The sequence below is a fragment of the Zeugodacus cucurbitae genome, chromosome 2 (assembly GCF_028554725.1).
Source record: "Zeugodacus cucurbitae isolate PBARC_wt_2022May chromosome 2, idZeuCucr1.2, whole genome shotgun sequence".
Lineage (NCBI taxonomy): Eukaryota > Metazoa > Arthropoda > Insecta > Diptera > Tephritidae > Zeugodacus > Zeugodacus cucurbitae.
In genome coordinates this window covers 73,947,230-73,970,885 of record NC_071667.1, presented here as the reverse complement: position 1 = coordinate 73,970,885, position 23,656 = coordinate 73,947,230, and the positions used below count along the sequence as shown (strand labels likewise).

The 23,656-nt window shown below is 34.2% G+C and overlaps 1 long non-coding RNA gene across 1 annotated transcript; it reads right to left on the bottom strand.

Annotated features, from left to right (window-relative positions):
• Window positions 1-19,181: 19,181 nt before the first annotated feature.
• LOC128923804 (uncharacterized) lies at window positions 19,182-20,729 on the bottom strand. Its single transcript, XR_008472576.1, has 3 exons — window positions 20,597-20,729; window positions 20,426-20,537; window positions 19,182-20,327 (listed from the first exon to the last, which is right to left on the bottom strand). It is a non-coding gene; the product is annotated as an uncharacterized LOC128923804 (long non-coding RNA).
• Between the last annotated feature and the right edge of the window lie 2,927 nt (window positions 20,730-23,656).

Below are 23,656 nucleotides of genomic sequence, written 5' to 3'. Positions count from 1 at the left end.
TGGTGGTGAGGATTTACAAATGAAGAAGTATTTAAAAGCATTAATTTAATGGAAGTATACACCTTTTTATTGAAAGCATAATTTCAACCCACTTTTCTCCCTTTGTGAAGAGTCACTAGCTCCTTTCTAAATAAAAAAAAAAATTAGAAACAAACCACAGAAGACACATTGCTCATAATAATTAAAACAAAGCGGTAAAGCATCCTTAACAAACAAGCCCAAAAACTTTTAAGATAATATTCCCCATAATCCATTGAACCCGGCAAAAGCTCAAACACCTACCCGAAGTGACTCAACAAAACTGAAACAAGTTGATAATAAACATAAGATAGATATTGACTCGAGCAATGGCACGAATTTGTGGTTACATAAAGACAGGCGGTGGGATTATAGATCACCCAGAATATAAGACGCAGCAGCGTATCAGATCAGAATTTGGTGTAGAACCAAATCATTATAGCCTGCATGTCGTACACTCGACCACATATAAAAAGCAGAGGCCATACCACATATTAATTGCTTCCAAAAAATCCGAGGATCAGCATTTGTAGCGAATTTATAAAGCTAACGGTGGCAGTGATTACTCATAAGCTGGCAGAAATGAGCAAATAAAATAAATAATAGAAAGATTTTCACAGTTTTATCTCCGCGAATGCAAATATTATTGTTATATTTCTAACACGACGCCAGCTCGCTTTACTCGTATGTCGGCAAACATCAAGATGATTAATTGTATTCACAGCCAGAAAGTGAGCACTTCGCTTTGTGTACAACAAACTTTCAAATGTGCGGTTTTAAAGTATTTATTGCTTAAGGAGTCGCCTGCGTGGGGCTATATTTGGTTAAGTTCACTTAAGTGTTGCTTATTTGTTTTTGTTGTTATTTTTTATTTTTGGCAAATCATTCAACTCATAGCTATTATGTAGTCACTTTGTAACAATAACCCTATATCTTCTCACGTTAACAGCTGAAATAATGCTACAGACAATAAATTCTATTTTCTATGCTGAATATATAAATATTTTTTAAATTATATAAGCGCGTTTTTTTAAAACATTAACTGTCTGAGTTGGCATTATTTGTTGATTTAAGCAACTTGTAGTAACCGCCTTGTCAGGTAATGTCGGAGATTTGTGTGAAATTGTCTGAGCGCGGCAACACAAAAGACTCAAGACACAAACCTGCCAATGTAAATATAATTAGTCGGCTTTTGGCATAATCTGTTCGTTTATCTTGCATAATCTATGATAAGCATAAAATACAATAGATTGTTTTTCATTACCTCACACTTCATTTTTAAAAAATCACTAGATCTCTTCTACCGATCCTTCTATTTACCTTGGCCACTGGCAACCCTTTATAGAAAGCCACGTATTCTTCAAATAACAAACACACACATACAATAAATTGACTATCATAGCAATTATTATGCGCTAGTAAAATGCAGAATTTTGATTTACCTTCGCCGCCGATAAACATCATAATCATGAGCGAAGATCAGAAAAAACGCATAAAAGAAGAATAAAAACGCTTTAAAAGCACATCCAAACGAAGGTGATAGTAATAAAACACTGCCTCAATGAACCGAAGTACCCTTCAAGCACCAGTTGCGCAACCCAACAGAGGACAATCAGCGAACGAAAACACTACAACTACGAGTACACTATGCAAAGCACACTTAGATACTAGTCGCCAAGGGCTGTAGAAATCCGCAACCAGAAATTTTACAACACTCTCAATCATTTGCAACAGAATATACCCACATCGGTGGGTACATGGTCTTCTGTCAAACTTTTTACAAGCCACAGCAGGCCACAGGCAGGCAGTCAAAAATTCACGGCTCGGCACTGATCCTTTCTGGTTACGCTGATGCGGCGTACTCTTGATTTATGCCAGCCACGCTGCATCACTGATTGATGGTTTACATCACTGCCACATCATCAGCAGGCAAGCTTCCACAACAACAGCAACAAAACACTGTTATTTCCATGTCCATTGTGGTTTTTGTTACCACATGTTGTTGTTGTGGCTGCGACTGCTGTGCAATTTTCGCTTTCCGCTCATTGTTTATCATATTATTATGCTTTTGTATCCCCGTTGCAGCAGCAGCCGCGCCGACCATCAGCCAGTCGGCAGTCGACAAGTGCCGTCGTCACTAGCTCACCTCACATAATAAATTTCAATAATGAGCAAATGGCTAATCACAGTATTATCCCAGCTGAACGTTGAGCAAAGGATATTAGTCTGGCTGCGGCGTTTTTTATACTACATGGTACATATAAAGATTTGTTTTTCTTATGCTGACCGTGAAAATTTTGCCGGCGAAAATATATTATATTTGTACGGGTGTTGTAGGCAATAAGCAAATGTAAGTGATTTAAGTCTTGAGCATTTTTAATCAACAAATTATTTAAGCATGTGAAACAGCCTTTTGAATCTTCTTCCCCCATCGTCTGATATAGTATGACATCTAAGCTTGCCTTATAAACCTACTCATTCTCTCTAGTTCTCGTAGATGTTCTGTTCCCAATTTGAGACTTTGTTGAATATTGAACAGAGTTGCCAAACCAACCAAACAAATCAGAGAAATGTCAAATGTATGTTAAATAATAAAAAAAATTTAATATCACTATGTAATACTTTAATTCAATCATTCCTTCCATTTATCTTAATTACAAAACTGCATTTAGTTATAATTACAAATTATATGAATGGTGCCAAAGTCATTGAATTTAACTTTATTTTCCCATGAATGTGAGCGTGAAGCTCTACAAGTGCACGCAGGCTATCAGACAGTCAGCGACCCTTCTTCGTTCAAGTGCAAAACTCTCAAGCGGCAAAGAGTCATTGAACATTGAGCAATTGATCGTTTATCAATCGAACAGTCAATCTCTGCATTTTATGGCTTCACAACTGCTACAGCAATGGTATTAAGTTTCAATGTAACACTGAGGGGCTATCTTTATAGTACTTCGCATAGTAATTAGCGCATAACATTCGATTGATATATGGTCATAACTGTACTCAATGATTACGAGTGAAATAATATGTTTGTTAAGAATAAGAGAAAAACATATTAATATATTCCACATCCGAACAATGAAATAATATAACGGGAAATGTAACACAAATTTAATTGAATTTGATAATGTTGTATTAAGAGTTGAAGAAACTTTTGATGAAGGTAACGGGGTATTTGAATGTGTACAATTTGACTATACCAAATTCCCTTAATGACCATAAGTGCTTAATAACAAATTCTTAATTCATTGCTTCATTCGTCATAAGAATTTTAGGGAATTAATTTAAATATATTCAATCATATTTTGAATTTTACATCAGAGTTATTATTTATGTAGTGTGACTCAATTCGTGCAGAGGTGATAAATTTTAAATTACACATTTTTCTAAATTTTATTCCTGCGGTAGATAAATCCATACGGAACACTTATAAATATAATATGGCAAGGAGGGAAAAGGAAACAGGATTTATTATCACACTTAATTTTTTAACGTAGTTGAGCAAAAGAGGCAGCTGAAAGCAGAAACATAATGAAAATCAAGGAGCTATAAAAGTGCGAAGCGTTGCATGCACCACACTGACTGTGCCACAGCAAGAAGCAATCGAAGCACAAGGGCGGCTTAAATGCGGCTTTTGGCGAAATAAAGCGTATTTTGTTGTTATTGCTTGCAAGTTGCAGTGCTTATAAAGATCATCATGCGGCTGTTTGTTGTTTGTATTTTTGTGCTTAAACATATTTATATGTAAGGTTAAATTAACGAGACTTGCTTTGCATGCTTGTTGTATGGTTGCTGTTATTATTGTTATGTGTTTTTTATGAAACACAAATCATAAAGATCACTGAAGCCATGACATTTTTGTTACACGTTTTGTTATTTTTGCAGTATAAACAACAGGCAAAGTACAAGAATTTTTAACTTCTTGACTTGACGCGCCTTTTTCATATGAATTCTGCTTCGAAAGCTCTCCAGCTGTACCCGCGCCCATGTCAACGCCGCTGATAAGATCAAAGCTATCTGCATGTTGTTGTTACTTTTTTATGTTAACTTGTTGTTGATTCTGTTGCAACGTCTTTTTTGGTTCTTCAAATTCAGCCACTCCCACAAATCACGAATTGCGTCTGAAGTGGCAGAAACGGTGCCGGCATTTCGGTGGCGTCGTGCGCTTCTTTGCTCTGCAAATTTTATTCGCGTTGCTCTTCAAATGTCACTTTGATGTCGTGTCGCTGTGATACGTATCGCAAGGAAAATGTTAAATTTACTGTTGTTGTTCCGTTGCTGCCGCACTTGGTGGTACAGTTTTTTACAACAGTCGCATAATGTTTGCCACTCGACAGATTAAGCGAAGATGAGTTGAGGATATGAACTTGGAGATGGAATTGAGTTGTAGAGAGTGTTGCAATCAGAAACTCTAAGTTAGTTCACTAAAGGGATAAGTCGAAATAGTTAAGCGAATAAGTAATAATGTAGTTCAGACCGCCGTTATGAATAATCAAGCATTATACAGGTTATTTGGACCTATAAAATTTATTAGAATTTAAAATATTCATGCTAGGATCACGAACAAACTTCCTTCATTATCTCCACCATCATCTAACAAAATTATCTTTAATACGAAATAATTGACTAAAAATACGTTCGCCCAACAGCTTAATTAATCTTATTTAACATGTAATGTGTACTACTTTTTTGATTGCTTTACGCAACTCAGCTAATTTCCGCTATCGATTGTAATTAAATCAATATAAATTCAATTACAGAATTGGGGCAGTGACTCGCTGCAGCGTTACAACACGCAGTGCGGCCAGTGGAACACCGCCCGTCGTGTGTGACACGAACGCCACGATATTGATTTGTGCGTTTACACAACGCAATGCAAGATTTACGATTAGCGGCGACCAGCCAGCCAATGAGTTAACTTGTTAATACGTAACAAGTGCGTCCTAGCAAACATTTACGCATTAAATATACGCCGTTGCAGTGGATGCATTTCAACAGGTTGTCGTGCGCTGAATTTTCACTTTTCATCTGTAACTGATTGGGTGTTATGTGGAATATTTGCTGTGCGCTTTTCAAGCTATTTGCCTTGTTTTTGTTGCTTTCGCTTGTTAACCAGCGGTCGGTGCTGAGCATTTTCGCTGGCTCACGAGCAATGATCTTGGCTGCAAATGAAGTCGTCAACGGACTAACGGCTTGTGGCCTAACGATTTTGCTTCGCTTTTTGTTGCATTTTCAACAGTTGTCAATTGGTTGCTGGTGCTTGACGTAAGCGACTTAACATTAAGCAGCAGTTGAAAATGAAAAAGCGCTCAAATGCCTTAGCGTGAATAAGATGGCGAGATAAATTGATTTGTTGGTGCTTCCGTGTGTCAAATGATGACGCAAATTTGAATTTGAAATCGTGAATCTAACACAAATTGCACTTTTTCCTACAAGATTATAGGGAAATTGTTGTTTTATCTGAGCAAAACTTCAATAATATTGGCATGAGAATTACAGTTATTTTTGTCTCCTGTTTGATGCTCTAAAAATGCGAAGAACTCGAACAGTTTGCTGTATATTTTCCAAGTTCTTTTAAGTAATGCACACGCATTACAAAAGAATGAACAATTACTATTCACCCACTTTCCTCAGTTGGGAGTACGAGATCTGGTTTTCCTTAAATGTAGTTCAGTTTTACTATCAGTGATCAGCAACATTTAGATCGTGTGGTTTCATGGTATATTCTTTATTTGAAACAGTGATGAACCCTTTCAAATTGTCGGCATATAAAAAATATTATAGATAGTGTTGGCAGAACATTTGTATAGATCATTACTTAATATAATTAAAAAAAGACATTTTTTATTAAAATTTCATTTTAAATATTTTCAATCAAATTTATTTTGCAAAAACTCACCACTAATTTATTTCCAGACTAATTCCATTTAAAACTGGTCTCCAGTGTATCTGAAATGTTTAGAAAAACAACAAAACAAATGATTTGCAATTGATAAACTGACTTCGTACAACATGTTCTCAAGAATATTACAAAATATCCACGCTTTTTGGCATTAAGAGACATTGCAAATCCAACCATTCACTTTATTAGAATTAAGTGTGTGAACTAAAGCCATTTCATTCATGAACATCTTCAACATTCTCTAGCGATAAGTGGGCTTCAGCTTAAATGTTTGCATTTCAATGGTGAATTAAAAATAATTAAAAACTCATCGAGTTTTTATTAAACTCAAACGCATTACAAACTACACAAATAAGGATGTTACATGAATGTTTTTGTAATTTTAACTCATAAAGCTGCCAACGGATCGAAAAAGCGGGCAGAGATTTGCAATCAATTACGTCATATAGCCGTAAATACATAGGCACCGTTATATTGTGCGCCGAAATGGTGAATGTAAAATTGAGCATCTTTTGGCAGCGAGTTTTTCTATTTGTAACTAACGGTAAGTGGGTGTTGCGTAAAATTGCAAAATTAATGATTGTTAAAATAGCTGCTTAAGGAGTGATTTTTTGTGCCTTTTGCAATAAAACTAAATTAAAGAAAGTGTTAGTTAATTAAAATATGTAAGCAATTAATTTTTTTTATTTTCGTAAAATAATTTTTTCATATTGAAAGTAAAATGGTGCGAAAAATATGTTTATAAAAAAATTAGCATGTTTGTTACGCAGTTTTTTCACCACAAAACAACGAACAGCATAATAGTTTCCCATGCTTTTTATAAAAATCACAAATTCACTATTTTAGTGAACACACTCTCTTCTATGTGTGCATGTGTATATTCATTTTTGTGCTGCGCAATAGCATCGCGTTTGCCATTTTTCATTTTTGGCAGTCATAATTTGCAATTTGATTTACGTTCATGCTATCGTGCTTTGCCACAAACGCCGCATAGAACCGTGCGCACTTGACCGCGTAACCGCAATAGCAACAAAAACAACTTTTTTGTTGCATTATTATTTAATATTTTCGCATTTGTTCTCTCACGCTGCGAATATTTTGGCGGTATCATACGCGTAAATTCAATTATTTCGTGCATTCACCAGCCAGCAGCGGCAGCTGGTAAAATGTTGCATGACATAATTGCCAACTCGGCTGATACGTCGCTAACAGGTGACTGTGTAATTAAATTGCAATGTGGGTATATGTCGCGATCGAAACAATATGTGGGTAACAGAAGGTGGGAGATTGAAATAATTTTTTTGTATATATTTTGCTCTTCGGCCTATATGAATTTATATTTGTATTTATATATTTTTATAAAGTCAGTCCTACTACGCCTTAAGTGTGGTGCATTAACTGCCTTTCCATTAATATATTTTTTAAGACTTGTGAGAAAATTCGACAGAATAAAAGACAAGAAGATTACAATAAATTCGTTCCTTCGTATGTTGTTCGTCAATTAATTATGTAATTGGTTTTCTAAGAAAAGAAACAAAAAAAAAAAAAAAATAAAATAAGCAAAAAAATATATTTAAAATCAAAAAAAATTAATGTAATTGACGTTGTCTTTGGCGCACTGCTTTTAATTTGACACGAGTTTAACCCTTAATCGGGCAAGGCCACAAATGTTGAAAATTTTTTTGTTTTTCGGTAGCGTCAGTCAAAATAAAACTACAACTTTCTTAGATTTTATTTTTTAATTTTTTTTTACTATTTATTTAAGAAAATATCTTTTGTGACAGATATGTTACATTGCCTGGAAAAGGAAAATTAAATTTATGTCAAATGGTATGCACGGTAACAGTTATTATGCTTGTTGTAGCACAATGCAATTCCGCATTTTTCACACATTGTTTGGGTAACTCCTTGGCAATTAGGCATCTTGCATCTAATCCTCTTTTCCGTCCATATTGGCCAATGACTAACTTGATCAAGTCGTAAAGCTGGTCCTTTGCGTTTTTTTGCTTGTATTTGTGTCTCGAGGGATCTAGTGTTCTTGACGTTGATTTTTTGTTTCGGTTTTTCATTCATACATATGTATGTCTATATGCGTGTAAGTTGTTGGAATTATTTATTATTAAATGGCGGAACTAATTGTTCGCTGAACCCCCAATTTGCCATTACAAGGCGAACAGTGAAGTTTTGAACTTTTTTTCATGTGATATAGTAGTGTTGTGATATAGGACATTGTGTTGTGGTTGCCATGTGGAAAGGTGTGGAAATAGATATTAACTGAAGTGAGAGAAATTTATAATGAAATGGCTAACAATAAGACTGGAAATGCACAGGTTTAGCAATAGCTTTATATTATTTATCGATTTTAAATGATTACGTAGGAAATACACGTTATATGGGTTGGAGTTTAAAGTAGAGATTTTAAATTTATTTGATAGCAGAAATCGATATGATAACTACCATTTGACATTCATTTGATAGTTGTCACTCCAAATTCACTGAATAATAATTTGACATCTGTCATCTGACCATTTGAAGTTACTTTTTGACTGGTATCTGAGTGCAATCATTTGTTCTCCATTTGAAAATAGTCATCTGCTAAGATTTTCAAATCCTTTTGAAAGCAATATGTCTGGAGAAATCTGATAACCTTCTGATCATTTAAGATCAGTTCTCCGATAGTTATCTGATATTGACTGATCTTTACTTTAAGTGATATTGAAAACATTTAAATTTCTATATCTCTTCCATGCTAGTTTATTCTTAGTACATATATTACTTATTGATTAATATTGGAATTTAATTTTTAAACAAAAATTGTAGAGAATACCCTATACTTTTTACTCTTTTTGGTCCATCAAGTCTGACCAACTCGTCAAAATTAATATTTTCAGCAATTCGCTTCATTACTTCGACTTTCAACCGTCAGTCTCAAGCCGGGAGTTCGTAGTGAAATTACAACACAGAAGCGTCGGCTGGTTTCTATTTTTAAATGTATGGTTGTATTTGAGACTAGAAATCATCCGATCGTGCCATGCGCCGTCAGCAACAAAAGTAATGGCTGTAGAATAATAATAACACTGAACACAACAATAACAAAGAAGATAAATTGCAATCGTAATTACGAACGATTTTTATGGCAACAATCCATTTACATGCTATTTACACGCACGAAAGATGAACAAGCAGCGAAGGTGCGCCCTCAAATGGGCAATTTATTGCACAATGAAAAAACAAAACATATGCAAAAGCATTTATAGTTCCGTATGTAAGTTTAAGTGCAAGTGGCTTAATAGTCATCGAAACCATTGATGATGCAGTAAGTGCCATCGATTCGAGACAATACCCATAGGAGCGCTGTGACATTCCAATATCAGAACGACGTGGTATACAATTCTACATGGTAGCGCCTTTGCTTGCGGTGTGTGGCCTAGACTATTTTCAAACGAAACTCTTTAATACATTTGGCCCTCCTTTCGTATCGCATCGATTGGAATAAAAATGTCAACAGTTTTCTGTTCAATATCTTTAGATTTCATTGGCGCGCGCATCTAAAATCATGTCAGCACTCATTTATACCCCATGTTAATATAAGTTTATGTCCTTTCTGCGGTCAACTGATTTCAGATACCGTTTATTTGTTGTCTTTAACATTTACTGTTATTTCGAACTGTTTTCCTTTTTAAACCTTACAATTCAAAATTTCCAACAAGACTAGAGTCATTGCAGGCTTTATTTATTTTTATGTAGTATAATTAATCTCTTTTTATAACACTGTGGCACTCATTCTTTTAGACACTTGTGCATTTCTCACTTTTGCATATTTATCGCTTGCTTGCATCTTGTGAGCTTCCTTCAACATGTGACAAGTCCCGACTACAGGCCTACATACCTGTAATTCGGCTAACGTATAAATATAACATTTACTTATATACGAGCTTACCTTTCGACATCTGTAGACAACTGTTTGCGGCACGTTGACAATTTCCAATGATCCAACACGCGAATTGCAAATAAAATTAACATATCACGTGTCTAGACGCCATACTCTCCAAGTGCCATTATTACCACTTTTTCCAACGTTTATCATTTTATGGCAATCGCAACATACACACATCTAAAATGACTCTAACTGTTTGGTTGCTGCGTGGAAAAAAATATTATTGCTGTTGGTGTTCATTGCCTCGGTTAGACATTTTGATAATTTTATATGCAAATCAGATCAGTCATAAAATACTCACACATAGGCGTTTATTAAAGTTGACAAATGGCTGTTTGTTCTAAAAGTAGATTTATAGATCAAGCTAAAAGCTGATTGAATGGTGTAATTTGGTTCTAAATTTGATTGCTTGTTGGCTTCTATTACTTCCTGGTAATATTAATATATTCTTCGGAACCTCTCTCCTGCGAATAGTGGAGTTAAATTCAAAAGACTTAAGCAGCGAACCTTAATTCATAGAGATGCAGAATAATTTTGATTTGGAGTTTATAACAAAACAAAGACAGTAAAATCTCGACTATTAATCAAATATAAACAAATGCCACAGTGGATCAGAAATAAATTACAAACACATTTGCATTTTCAATTGTTTACCATTTCAACGGCTCCATCCCAACTACAGCAAACAAATGCATCATTGCGCTTATAAATTGGCTTTCCGCTTACAACATGTTGCATATACAACACGCATGCAAAAAGCATTCACCAAAAACACTCATCTTCACTCTCCTGTCGGTCACATTTGTAATTTCTTAAATAATTTTTCTCAAAAAATTTATTTTATTATATTTAATTTTAAATGAAGTACTTTTTTTTGTAAATTTTATTTATCGAGTGCAATTGTTTACGTATATTATTGTTGCCAGGTATTTGGGTCAAGCGTGTCATGATTTTGTTTACACTTTATTTTGGATAACAAGAATGCAGAAATATCTGTTTCTGCCAAAGACAATCAATATTGGTATGTAAAGTATCCAGTAAGTGGTTAGGTCAGACCCGCAGTCTGCTGCAAAATGTTCGGTGGATCAGCAGTGAGGGCTTCATAGCTGAAAAACATGTTTGCTTCATGCTTGTGCATGTTTGTGTAGAGAACATTGAATATATTTATATATATTTTTACGTTAAACAAATTTAATATTTTTATACAAATGGATATTTATATTGTCCATTAAGCCTGTAAAATTTATATTGCCAAATAATTTTCTAAAAATATTGATATCTTAAAGAATTTTTACTCTCAAATATACTACAATATCTTTTATAAGTTCAATAAAATATTATTCCGCGTAGCTTATTCCATCGCTATTTCAGCCTCATTGGCCTTCTTGAGCTCACTTTACTACCAATTAAGCGCATTTAATTGCCTCAGTTTCTGAGCTCCAGATAATCGCGGCCGCTATGCCTCGCTCTGCAAGTTGACTTATATGCTATTATACAAATCTATTATTGCATTTATTAGCACGCACACACACATGTCTTCCACATGTGATTTGAACTCTGATTGCAAACGAAGCTCGTTAAATGCAATTTTTTGCGCCGCTTAACCACAATTGCTTTGCCATACCACCCAGGTGGTGCTGCCTATTATTTTCTAGTGAGATTGCTTTGTTAGTCGCTGATTGTTTTTGTTTGAAAATATGGCAGAACAGGTTGAATTCCGCTTCGAAGAATGAAGTATGCTGGCATTAGAACTGTTTTTTTCTTTTCATTTTTATTGTCTTTTTTGTGGAAAATTTATACTATAATCTAAGATTTATATATGAAATTCTTAAACGTAGAGATCCGCACCGAGTTCATTGCGGAATCCTGGTATCAAGGGAAAATGTTACACAATTTATTGTTTACCTTTTTGGTAAACATTTATTTGCAGGATTTTCCTATAGGACTAATTAAAAAAGTTAAATATCGGCAATTTAGGGAACCCCTTGTTTGTTTGCATCATGATGGACGGGATCCCGAAAACTGAAAATAGTTTTTACAATTTTATTAAAAATTTAATAATCAATCACAAGAGACCACAAAATAAAAAAAAATATGCTGTTGCTAAAATTTTGCACAACACTGTAACTTCATACATATTTCTGAATAAATAACTACACTCTAGCGCAAATATTTCAACAAAAATCCATGACAAAGTTGTCACTTTGTTGTGACAAATTATTTCAGATATTTCTGTACAAAAACAACAACAACAATGTGAGCATTAAATTTTCCGCGTACGGAACAAATAGCCAGTTTCGACAGTTGAAGCAGTGGCGCGTTGTCAACTCATGTGGGTACACTTAAAAATTAATTTTGTTGCACGCACATACCAACAACATATATAACTGTACACTTTTAAAAATCACAAAGCAAAGCATTTCATGTCCTCATTTGGAAAGGAGAACTCACTGCCACAAAAACACACAAAACATTTTTGTTGTAATTTTTATTTTTGCAAAATTTATTGAGAAGAAAATCTAACAAATTTGGTGGCAGCATTGCAAGTTATCTGCTCCAATTTGTGGCAGCACACAAAAACTATATTAAATTTTTATTTTTGCACGCGTGTGTGCTGCATGTGTTAGTGTGCCTTATCGGGCTGCCGTCGTCTTTTCGTGGGAGTTTTGCGTTGATATCTCATATCTCAGTGAAGTGGTCGTGTTGGTGAAGGCGTTGAAAATCGGGTGGTCAGCGCCATAACGGGCGCAAAGGTGGAGTGGCTGATGAAAGAAAAGTGATTTAGAGATAGCTGCGCTTGGCTGGCAATTTGTTATGGATTTTTTATGCCTTTATAGATTTTTTCATGTGGTCCAATTTCAATTATTATACATAATTACAATTATTATTGCTTTTTAATTAACTTAACTAAATTTTTTCGCTAAAAATACAAAATGTGTAGATATGAGTCTAAATATAATAATATTCATTTGCTTTCAAAGAGATAACGAAATTTCATGTAAATATTTTACGTATGTATGTTCATTTGCATGCAGCTTTATGGCAAATTGCTTAAATCTTTACTGTCGATAATTTGTTGCGGCATTTCTTTAATCAGCGGTGAAGTTTGAAAATTGCTACTACAAATTTAGGTATATTAACTTGGCAGTCATTAAATCACAGCGCGTGTAGCATTATAAATTCATTTTTTTATATTGGTATTCAAATTATGTTGTTTACTAATTTATGGCAAATTGGAAATGGCCTTTTAAACAAATTGAAAAATATTTTTGAACTACTAATTTCAGACCACAAACTAGACTACTAACAAATATAGTAATTAAAATATAACTAATTATTTTGTATAATTTTGTACAAAGGTGAAACTTTTTACATGATTTGAAGCCATTTTAAGTACTACAAACAACATAGTTGTCCAAAATATTCTATTATGTATTTGTCAATGAAATTATTGCTACTTCGAACATAATTTTGATGAATGACAAACTTGTACAAAATGAAATAAGAATTTTAGCACTAATTACGAGAATAGAAACATCAAATTTCAAAAATAACTACCTGAATGGTCAATGGCTTTGGAAAAAACATATTTTTTTAAATATCACTTAATAAACGAATTTGCCTACAAGGAGATTGAGCTGCAACAACATATAGAAACAACAACATAGTTGAGCGCCAACTAAATGACGAACTAACTGACAGCGCGACACAAGTGGCTGGTTCTCGCGTCGTTGGCAAAAAAAGACTGCCATCGAGCTTTGAATTTGCTGATTTTGATTTGAATTGTTTGTCTCTAATAATACATGGATCAATATGTATTCAATAGATCGGGAGTTTTAGAATATAGTAAACTTTTATTGGCGATTAAAAAAAAAATTACAACAAATTTCAGTTTACTATTTTAATATTTAGTTAATCTATAACTGTAAGCCAATTTATTATCAAGGTGGGTGTGTTAGTTTGTTACCAACTGTTTGTGGGTTCTAATTATATTTTATGTATAGTCTATACTGTATTTTAAATAATTTCCGACATCATTGCATACACATATATTGTATATACACATGTCAGTATAATGTTGATTATTCACATATTTTGTAATTACAAAAAAGCAGTTTTTGTCCAGTAGCTTAGTAAAAAGAATTTCAAGGTTAAGCTCAATTCAAAAATTGAAAGTCTCTGAGCTGCCAACTTGCCCATCAATCAAACACTTTTGATGTTAAAATTAATGCGTTTTTAAAGTTCCTCGAAAAATTGAATAAACATTAATTTTTCAGTTAGCGCTAACGTTCACTTATTTTAGTTTGAATGTACATAACTTACAGAGTCACAGTGGTTGCACTATGCACGAAAAATAGCAATAAATCGAGAACAAAATAAATTTTAATTTTTCAATTACTTTTCCATACGATTTAATTACAGCAAATTAAAAAGAAAACTTTTTTATATGAATACCGACAAATTTCGGAATTTTAAATTTGAAATTATAAAATCCCAATCTCCTTTGCCATAAAATTTATTCTTACTCATAATTTAAGTTCATACCAATAATAATATTTATTTATATTTAAGAGTAATATATTTCACATTAGTCTCTTATTCATTATGACTCTTGCCCGAAACCACAGTACAATACCACAAATGGAAAAAATCAACAATACTTTTGTGTAAATTTCGCTTTGTGGCAGCTTCGTAACGTCTGTTGCATACTTCACAATTAGTTGCTGCACGATTTTTCCATTCACTGCAAAAACTAAATAACTGTATAACTGAAAATTGCAATAAAAATCTACTTTTGACATTAATGACACTCAATTCCCACCGTTATTATTTATGATTATTTCTATTCAAATATTTTGGCAAATGAAAGGCTTTAACGTCACTTTTATAGCGAAGCACTTAAAAATAAAATCACTCATTGCAAATGAAATCACTCAGTCTCTGTCACTCCGTAGCTACTGGGATAACAATATGGTTGGAACTAAAGATAAATAAAACAAAAAGGTAAAAAACTGTTTTCTAAATATATTGTCCTCAGGTTCAGTACCTCAAAATGTTTGTAGTAATAGTTTATCATGGCGACTGTCCAGAAAAAAGTCACCATTAATGAATTAAATGCATTCCATTAAGAGCTTTTTAACTTTTTGTTAATTATTTTTGTTGTTGACAATAATAAATGTTATAGCCGTAATAACAAAATATGGGAAATTTAATGCCCACTTTCTATATTGAATATACAGCTCGCCAAATATAGCTGGTAAACGCTCACTTTATGATGAATTTTGTTATTCTGAGTGACAACCACTTGTCACCATCAGACTAGAATCAGTCGTGCAGATAAAATTCTTCCATTTTATTTTCTTCATCTCATTTCTGGTTATCATTAAATGCAAGAAATAAAAAGCATTCGCCAAAATGAATTACGCCAGCCTCTAATAATCAATTTCCGCATGCCACAACTTGTCACTAGGCCATTGCAACAGCGAAACGTTAATTTTTTGTTATTTGCTGGCGGCGGCTGAAATCACAAGTGTGACTGACGGCAATATCAGACAATTTACGGCTCAGACACTTGGCTTATTCGGATACAACTGGATTTCGCACCAGTCAGTAGGCAATTCATGCAGGCAGATACGAGCAACCGCAAAACCATTCACGAATGTGAGTATGTTTATAGGTTAGTTATCTACATATGTATATAAATACTGTCATAATCTTGTAAAGCCCATTTGATGGAAGTACTGTCTAAAGGATGTATGTTCTGTTGATGGTAGAGACTGAGGCGGAGTACAGGAGCATATGCTGTCAGCTTTGCAGTTGCTCAGCCAGTTTATGTGTCTCCGAGGGAAATGGTGATGGTACAACAACTGTTCATATATTATTATTTAGAAATATTAGAAATAAATAATTTTAGTAAGAGATGGAGTATTTTGTAAAAAAAAACTTTACTGTTCAATCTTCGTAGATCATTCTTATATATCTTAGATTCCTCGCAGGTTCTTTTAGTATTGTCCGGTGAGAAAATTTACCACAACAATTTTATTAAAATTTAGTATTTTGTTATTATAAAAATTCTTTTAATTCATATTTGGAACGCACATAAATTGAAAATATTGTTTAACATTTTTGTACAAACCATCGCGCTTACATTCACTCTACCGTTAAAAAAACCTTAACTTTTTGTATACAACATTAATCACTAAATCAAGCACTTGACTTAATGTAAACTATAATTAATGCATGTTAAAATTGAAGCGCTTGAATAACCATAAAATTAACACCGAAAATGAAACACAAAAAGCATAAAAAAACAAATAATTGCATACTAAAATTTCGCGATAAAAAATAGTAGAAAGCAAAAGAGATATAAATGTACATATGCAAACATAAAGCACTTTTCAGAAATAAAAGAACTCTTTGCCGCAGTCTTAATACAGCTTGAGGAAGCAAAGCAAGATCCAAATGTAATAAATGTTGGTTACATCATCAAATAAGCGCCTGACTCACGGTTAATCAGTACAAACATAAGTGTAATATCGCTATAAATATATACACAAATACATATGTATGTCTAATATTCTCTGTGAATGCCTCCAATTGAGATGGTCGACAACAGTCCAAGTAGCGCCTTACAATTCTCAAACCATTTCAGGTGACTGCAAGCGAAATGCAAGAACTATAATTACTGACAAGCAGCATCAGCTGCGGCATAGCTGGGTGTAACTCAGCAGAGTACAAGTCACTTGAAGAAAATACTTAAAAAACTCGCATCTGAAACTTCTGAGCTTAGTCCTAACTAAGCTTTCCTGCATTTTTTTTTAATTTTTGTTGTATTATGTTGTTGTTGCAGCGATTAAGCGAGCTGTTTTCATGTTCATTTTTTTCACTTTGCAACATGCATTCACAGTTTAAGCCATAAAGATTATGATTTCGTGTTGAGGCAGTCATGTTGCATTAGCTAGCTGGTTGCCAATGCCTGTTTACCACTGAGCTATTGCATGTTGCATGTTTCGTGGCGCGCGTTACGGTTGATCGGTTTGTAGCATTTCTAAGTAATTTGATAAGGCGCTTGCTGAACAAGTACCCACATATTCATATAGGTATAGGTACTTTTAGCTTATGCTTAGGTGAGTACGAATGAGTATGTTAATGTGCATTAGTCTATGGCATTTCATTTGCCACAATTAGGCGTTGAATGTTGCTTCCGTTGCTGTTGCTGCTTATAATCATAATATTTGCATTTTATCTATTGCTGAATGAATTAGAACCACTGTTAACGTCATAGTAGCATTACTCTGTCATTTAAATTCGACTACATTTCATTTAACCGTTAACTGAGTTTTTTCGTCAGTAATGAGTAACTTTTCATGTTAATGATATACTAAAGTTAATTGTAATGGTAAAAAGAGTTGAACTGGTTGAAATTCTAATTTTTATAGTTCTGACTGAACACTCTTCCATTACCAATTAATTCGTGTTCTTATAAAATTGGTACATGAGTAGTATATTTTATATTTTTAGCTGCTTTGATTTCGTTAATGATTGAAATTTATTTTTAATATCTCAAGAATTTATTTATGCACAAAGCATACCTTTTTATTTAGCTCTATGACATTATTGGATGACATCTACATCCGGTGCAATAGATCTACCGGATGTGTTTGCATTTAATAATACTCAGAACTAATATCGCGCCTGAGAAAGTCATCTTCGGAATGTCGCAACGAACATCTTCACATAAGTATATTTCCATAAACATTCCGTTTTTTCGTCGTGCATCAAACAAATATTTGCTTCCGTTATCATTACGCTACCAGTTATGTATTCGCTGCAGTTCTATCGCCTATCAACCGTCAATATTGAAATTCGATACAATATCCTCTTAAGTAGCCACCAACCGCACAAACGTAGTTCCTTGTTTTCCAGTGAACAGCCACAGGTCACCAAGCATCGCTCTCCACTTCCAGCGCAATTCCGCATCTCGCTAATGCTATTAGTTATCTGCATATGCGCATATCGCACATTCTTCGGGCAACCGCATTCGACGCTTCCGCAATGTCAACTCTCAGGTCGATAAGCAAGCTGCAAGCGTAAAGCCCTCTAGCGCTTAGGTAACAATCTGCGGCGACAAGAACGCGTGCATATTGCGGCGGACAAATGCGCTGTGCCGGCAGTGCGCTGGCGCTTGGTGGCCCGGTATTTGTTCTATTTTAAACACACACATTCACCGAAATAAGTGAGTATAAAATTCAAAGAAGAGAATGCTAATAGCAGCCAGCTTAAGCGTCTTATGTGGCCAGGCATTTGTATTATCAACAGCTTGTGCAGCTGCGCGGTATCAGAGCTGTGGTAGCAATTGGCGTTGGTGCGCATGCGCATAACCTGTATGCAATTTCATGAACGCCGCTTTGCGTTTCAGCCTTCCATCTGCACAGTCGTCGCCTGAACGTCTAATCCACAGGAATTTATTGGCGCACCGTATTACTGACAACGTCAAGGTGCACAGGGATTTATTATACACATCCAAGTTTATTAGCGTTTGCTGTGAGTCGATGCACGTGTCCGTGTGTGCACCGAATATGCTGAAGCATATGCATAAATCTGAACTTTTTACAGGTTTATTTGACATATATGTAGGTACGTAGTCGTTGAGTGTTGTGTCAAGTTCAGTTCTCGCCTGCAGACACACAACCGCCGACTCCATCAAATTCTGAATTATTCAGGAAATTATCTGATTTCACACACTTAGGGGACTTACCCACACTAACTGCGGTATATTTTTTAAAAAGGCATGAACAATATTTGATCACAGTTCAAGTACGCCAGAAATATCAAAGTCTTCCAGAGCTGCAAAACTATAACTCTAATTATAAATAAGACCCTCAGAGATTATAGTAGTCATGTCATCCTTTCTCCTCCAACAGTGTGGAAAGCTTCCAAAATATAAGCATTCAAAACCTGAGAGGCAACTACAGAGTCGACAAGTCTCTCTCCATTCATATAAATTGGTTTCAAAAGCAGTTTCTTCTTGAAGGCCGTCATCTTTTGCAGCGCTACGACTTTGCTAAATACTAAGAGATTAGTTCTACCTCAAGGAACGGCAATTCTTACTTGCTGAAATAAATGGAAATGGATGCTGAAATGGAAAACTACTTTTTTTCAAAAAACACATTTATTTAACATTTCTTTAAACAATTTTTAGAAATATTACAAAATCAAATTTATTCGCCTTTGCTTTGGTTTTGCAAAGCTTTCAAAAGGTCTTCCAAATCATCTTTTACCGATTCGGATGGAGATTCCGGATTAATAAAATTTTGAATTGCTTTGATAAGCCACAGTAATGGACTAGGACCAGGGAGAGAAAACACAAACTGCTTAGAAAAATAAGGAGTCAATAAATATTTCAAGTATTCTGTACAGTTCCACTATTATTGCTCACCTTACCCTCTGTTAATGCACTAAAGCAAAATAGCACGAAGATAAATAACAGAAAGTAATGCGTAAATTTTATCTTCATTTTTTTCAGCCGGAGAGGTTTTAAATGCTTTGCACTGATTGTTTTGAAACTCGAGACCTTATATAAGCGAAAACAATAATTTTCCATAGCGGAAGCTAACGTTTTTAATTGAAAATTCTTTCGAGCAATTTTCAGTGACACAAACTTAACCGTTATCTATTTTATGAGACTTTTATGAGACTTTTACGATTTTAGTTTATTATTTATTATTCATATAATGTATATATGTATGTATATCTCGTGGGTCTACATCACTGAGTTTTAATCAGGTTCATTGTTTCAGCCGGTGTGTGTTTAAATACTGTGTACTAATTGTTTTGAAACGCTCGACTTTATATAGGGGAAAGTAACATCTTCTGTTCGTTATAAAAACTACAGTTTTTAATTAAAAATTCCTTTGTGTAATTTTCAATGACAAACACTAACCATTTATCTATTTTATGGCCGTCTGAGCCTAAAGTGAATATTTTGTAATTAAATTCTAATCGAACCTCTATCTCTTGTTTCATTCTGGCCACAAATATTTCTTTTGAAACGTAAATGTAAATGCATCATTTAAAGTAGTCCCCCTTTGCAAATTTTAACATTTTTAAAAAATTTCATCTCACTTCCAGAGCTTTCGCTTCTTTTTATGAATTATAATGTTGGAACGCCAAACCGTTATTTCTTCTTCAACAAGGAGTTATTCTACCGATTCATTTTTTTATAATTTTTCTTAACACTAATAAACATCTATCTAACTTAAAATTAAAAAAAAATTACAACGAATTATAATTATTAAATATAGATATTCATCCTCAATATAATTACTTTTATATAAATAAATGTTTTCATATATATAACAACAGCCTTCATTACATACAAAAAAAAAAAAACAAGTCGGAGTCTAAATTGTGCGATCTCAAAACATAAGTCTTCATAAGTCAGAAAAAAATCGTTGTAACGTAGAACTTCACGTAGTTGATATGAGAAGTAGATTATCATGAAAGAGTGTGAAATGAGTTAGAGAGCTTTATCAGTTTTTCTTTCAAGATTTTCATATACTCACGTGTACATATAACCATTTATTTTTATTTTTTGTTCTCCAAATCCTTTAACAGCTCCGTAATTAAATCCCGTACTGAAGGTGTGCGATTATTTCTTTCTGGTTCAATGCAAGGCTGAAAAAATTAACACTCACAATTTGATAAATAAATTTTAATATTTTTGAAATACTCACTTTAGGTTTTGCCTCTGCTTTCAAGGCAAAAACGCCTAGTAGTATGAAGAAGAGATAAACAAAATGTAACTTCATTTCTTTGCTTCAAGTCCTTTAAGCTTTTCCGTTGGGTTGTAACCACTAGAACTGCTTTGACAATTGCAAAACGAAAACAGCGCTTTTATATGGTTCAAGTCAAATTATAATTTATTAAAAAATTAATTAAAAAATAGTTTGTGGTAATTCAGAAAACTCGACAGCACTAAATTAAATAGTTTATAATACAAGCCTAATTATAACAGAATTCCCGAAATATTTGCATTTAAATGCCAAACTTAGGTGCACAATTTTTTTTTTTAATTATTTATTTTATTTACATTTCTTAAATGGTCACCTTAAGAAAGTGTTTTCCGGAAATTCAAGGCAGTATCTCTCTCATTTCACCAACATAGAGTAGTAAAGTGAGTGTTACCAAAATAGATGAAAGCTCTCCGATTCAAATGCTGAAATCTCTTAACGAAAATAAAAGGCTATACTAAGGATTCTTAACAGCAGGTGACAGCTCTCGGATACTAGTGAAAGTTATTGACATAACAAATTACTGCTTGTGAATAATATTTCATTTCCAAAATTGCACAATTCTCTTACGAACATTTTTTTATATCATTTTACATACATCCCCAACTACGCCTTTAATGAGCGGCAAACCAAAAGGGTTGTAAATCAAAGAGATGCTTCCGCGCTGATTTTGCGCAAACCACAAAACCAACTGCAAAGTTCACAGCGGATGCACGATCAGCAAAAATTGCCCGCTGACATCTGAATATAAAATTGTGGCGCTTGTGGCAGATTGCGTGGCAAGATATCCTAACGGACAATCGTCCCTTGCGTACGTGCCGGTGCAGGAAGAATCCGTTGAATCATCACATATAACGACATCTAGCGTATATAACTAACTGAATTATTATTATTCTCCAACTTTGTTTAGGCCTTCCTGAAGACATCCAAGAGTCTAACACTAATTATGGCTCAATTAAATTTCCTTAACTTGCTTAGCTCTTCGTTGGACAAGAAAATTGTCGCACTAACGGCAATGTGTTATGTCTGTATGGGTGTGAATAACTGGGCTGGGTCGCTTGGAGCTGCGTCACGTATGTACGGTAAGGTACGTATGTCTGCATGAATTGATAGAAAATTAAACCAGCCATGACATGCCTTCGCCTTCTTTGGGCGCCGCGAAAAGTGTTAGTTTCAGTTATGGTCATTTGGCCTGACCGCAGTTGACTTTTTATGGCACTAAAGCGAGCAGCTAGCTGCGACTGGCAGAGCTAGCGAAATTCTTCAGATTATTAAATTTCAACAATTTCACGTGAATGAATTGAAAAATTGGCAGCGCACCATTTTCGTTGCATTCAGGTGTTGCTTAGAGAATTAATTTTGTTTTTACATACACTCGGATTCATTTGATTTTTTCTTTTGCTGTATCAATTAAGCGATTAATGACTGCCTATTTAGGAGCTTTAATTTCTTGTTGCAGTTTTTTGTTGTTGTAACGCATTAAATCAATTAATTAACAGAAAAATAATCGAATGGCGACATGTAGAGTAACATTAGCTTTGAAGAGCTTTCTCCTTTTGCAAACATTTCAGTTTTTATTCTGGATTATATGAAATAAATGCGTGTTAAATAAAATTTTAAACAAATTTGGAACACAAAAACAAGAAAAAGTATCTCTTGGAACGAGCTCTCAATTTTTTTTTTTTATTTTTGTCTCTATACACATTACAGTTGCAGTAAATATTTTTTATTTAGTAACAACAACTTAAAATCATTCAGTGAATTTCCAAATTAACCAACTCTTGCTATTAGTCGCTGGCGACTTCTCGTAAAGCCAGAAGTAGTAAGCAAATTGTTAGCAATTGGTTTAAATTTGCCAAAAGTAAGCGAATGCATTTCAGCACGTAAATATACTTTTGTTTTTGTTTGCCATTTGGTTTTTCCATTTTAGTTTATTTGAGCTTTTCATTTTGGATTTACTTGTATGCCTTTCGCAGTTTATTACAATTTGTGGCACATTTGCGTTAAACCGCTGATAACAATTAAGTGTTAAGCATACATGCGAGCAACAACACACACAGCGCATGGCGAACATATATGGCGAGGAAAACATGTGCACACTTTACACTCGAAACTTGCAAATGCAAACGAACGTTTTAACCGTTACATTTTAATACAACGACGATAGAATGCGAAACAAAAAAATATTAGCAAGCGAGATTTGTGTGAACTGCAAAAAAATTGCATAAGCCCCATACGCTTGCTCAGGCACATACAAATGTATGTGGGCCATTCTGCTTTCCTGAGATGCAGCAAGTTTCCGTGTTTACGTCGCATATGCGCTAACAGTCTATTACCAAAGCAAATATTCAATTAAGAAAAGCAATTTAGGTTTCTCGGCCAAATAAGCGCCTTAATTTTTTTTTGTTGGAAAATGATTCTAAAAATATCGTGAATTATACAAATTTCCCGGTTTGGAGTCCAATCGTCATTTTTTTTGTTATGTTATATACATGCCCCGAAGAACGATACATTTTTTAGCTGCATTTATTGCTTACCTTGTCTGTAGTAGCCAGCGCTTAAAAGCCATATCCAAATAATTTTCTTTTTCTTCTTAGTTTACAAATCTTAACCCGATATAAAAAAAATATGTTGCTGCAAATTTGCATTTGGAATTTGTTTCTTTATGCTCTCCTACTTCCCCTATTCCAGTTTTGTAAGCACCGATTTTCATACAACTGTCACTTTGGCCATGAAATTCATATATATGAAATTCTGCGACGTTTATGAGCGCACAGTTAAAACGCATAAGCGGAAATCAGCGTTGCAACAACGCAGTCTACACACACTCACTCTCGCACTACTGTGAGTATACTCTTATAGGTCTTACTGTGTCCACTCACTTGTCGCTGGTTGCTTTTGGGTAGACGCAAGTGAATGAGTGTGGTTCGCTGCAGATAAATTATAAGCATGCTCTTGTAATTACCAGCGGGAACATACATTTTATTGTAATTATGGCAGGAG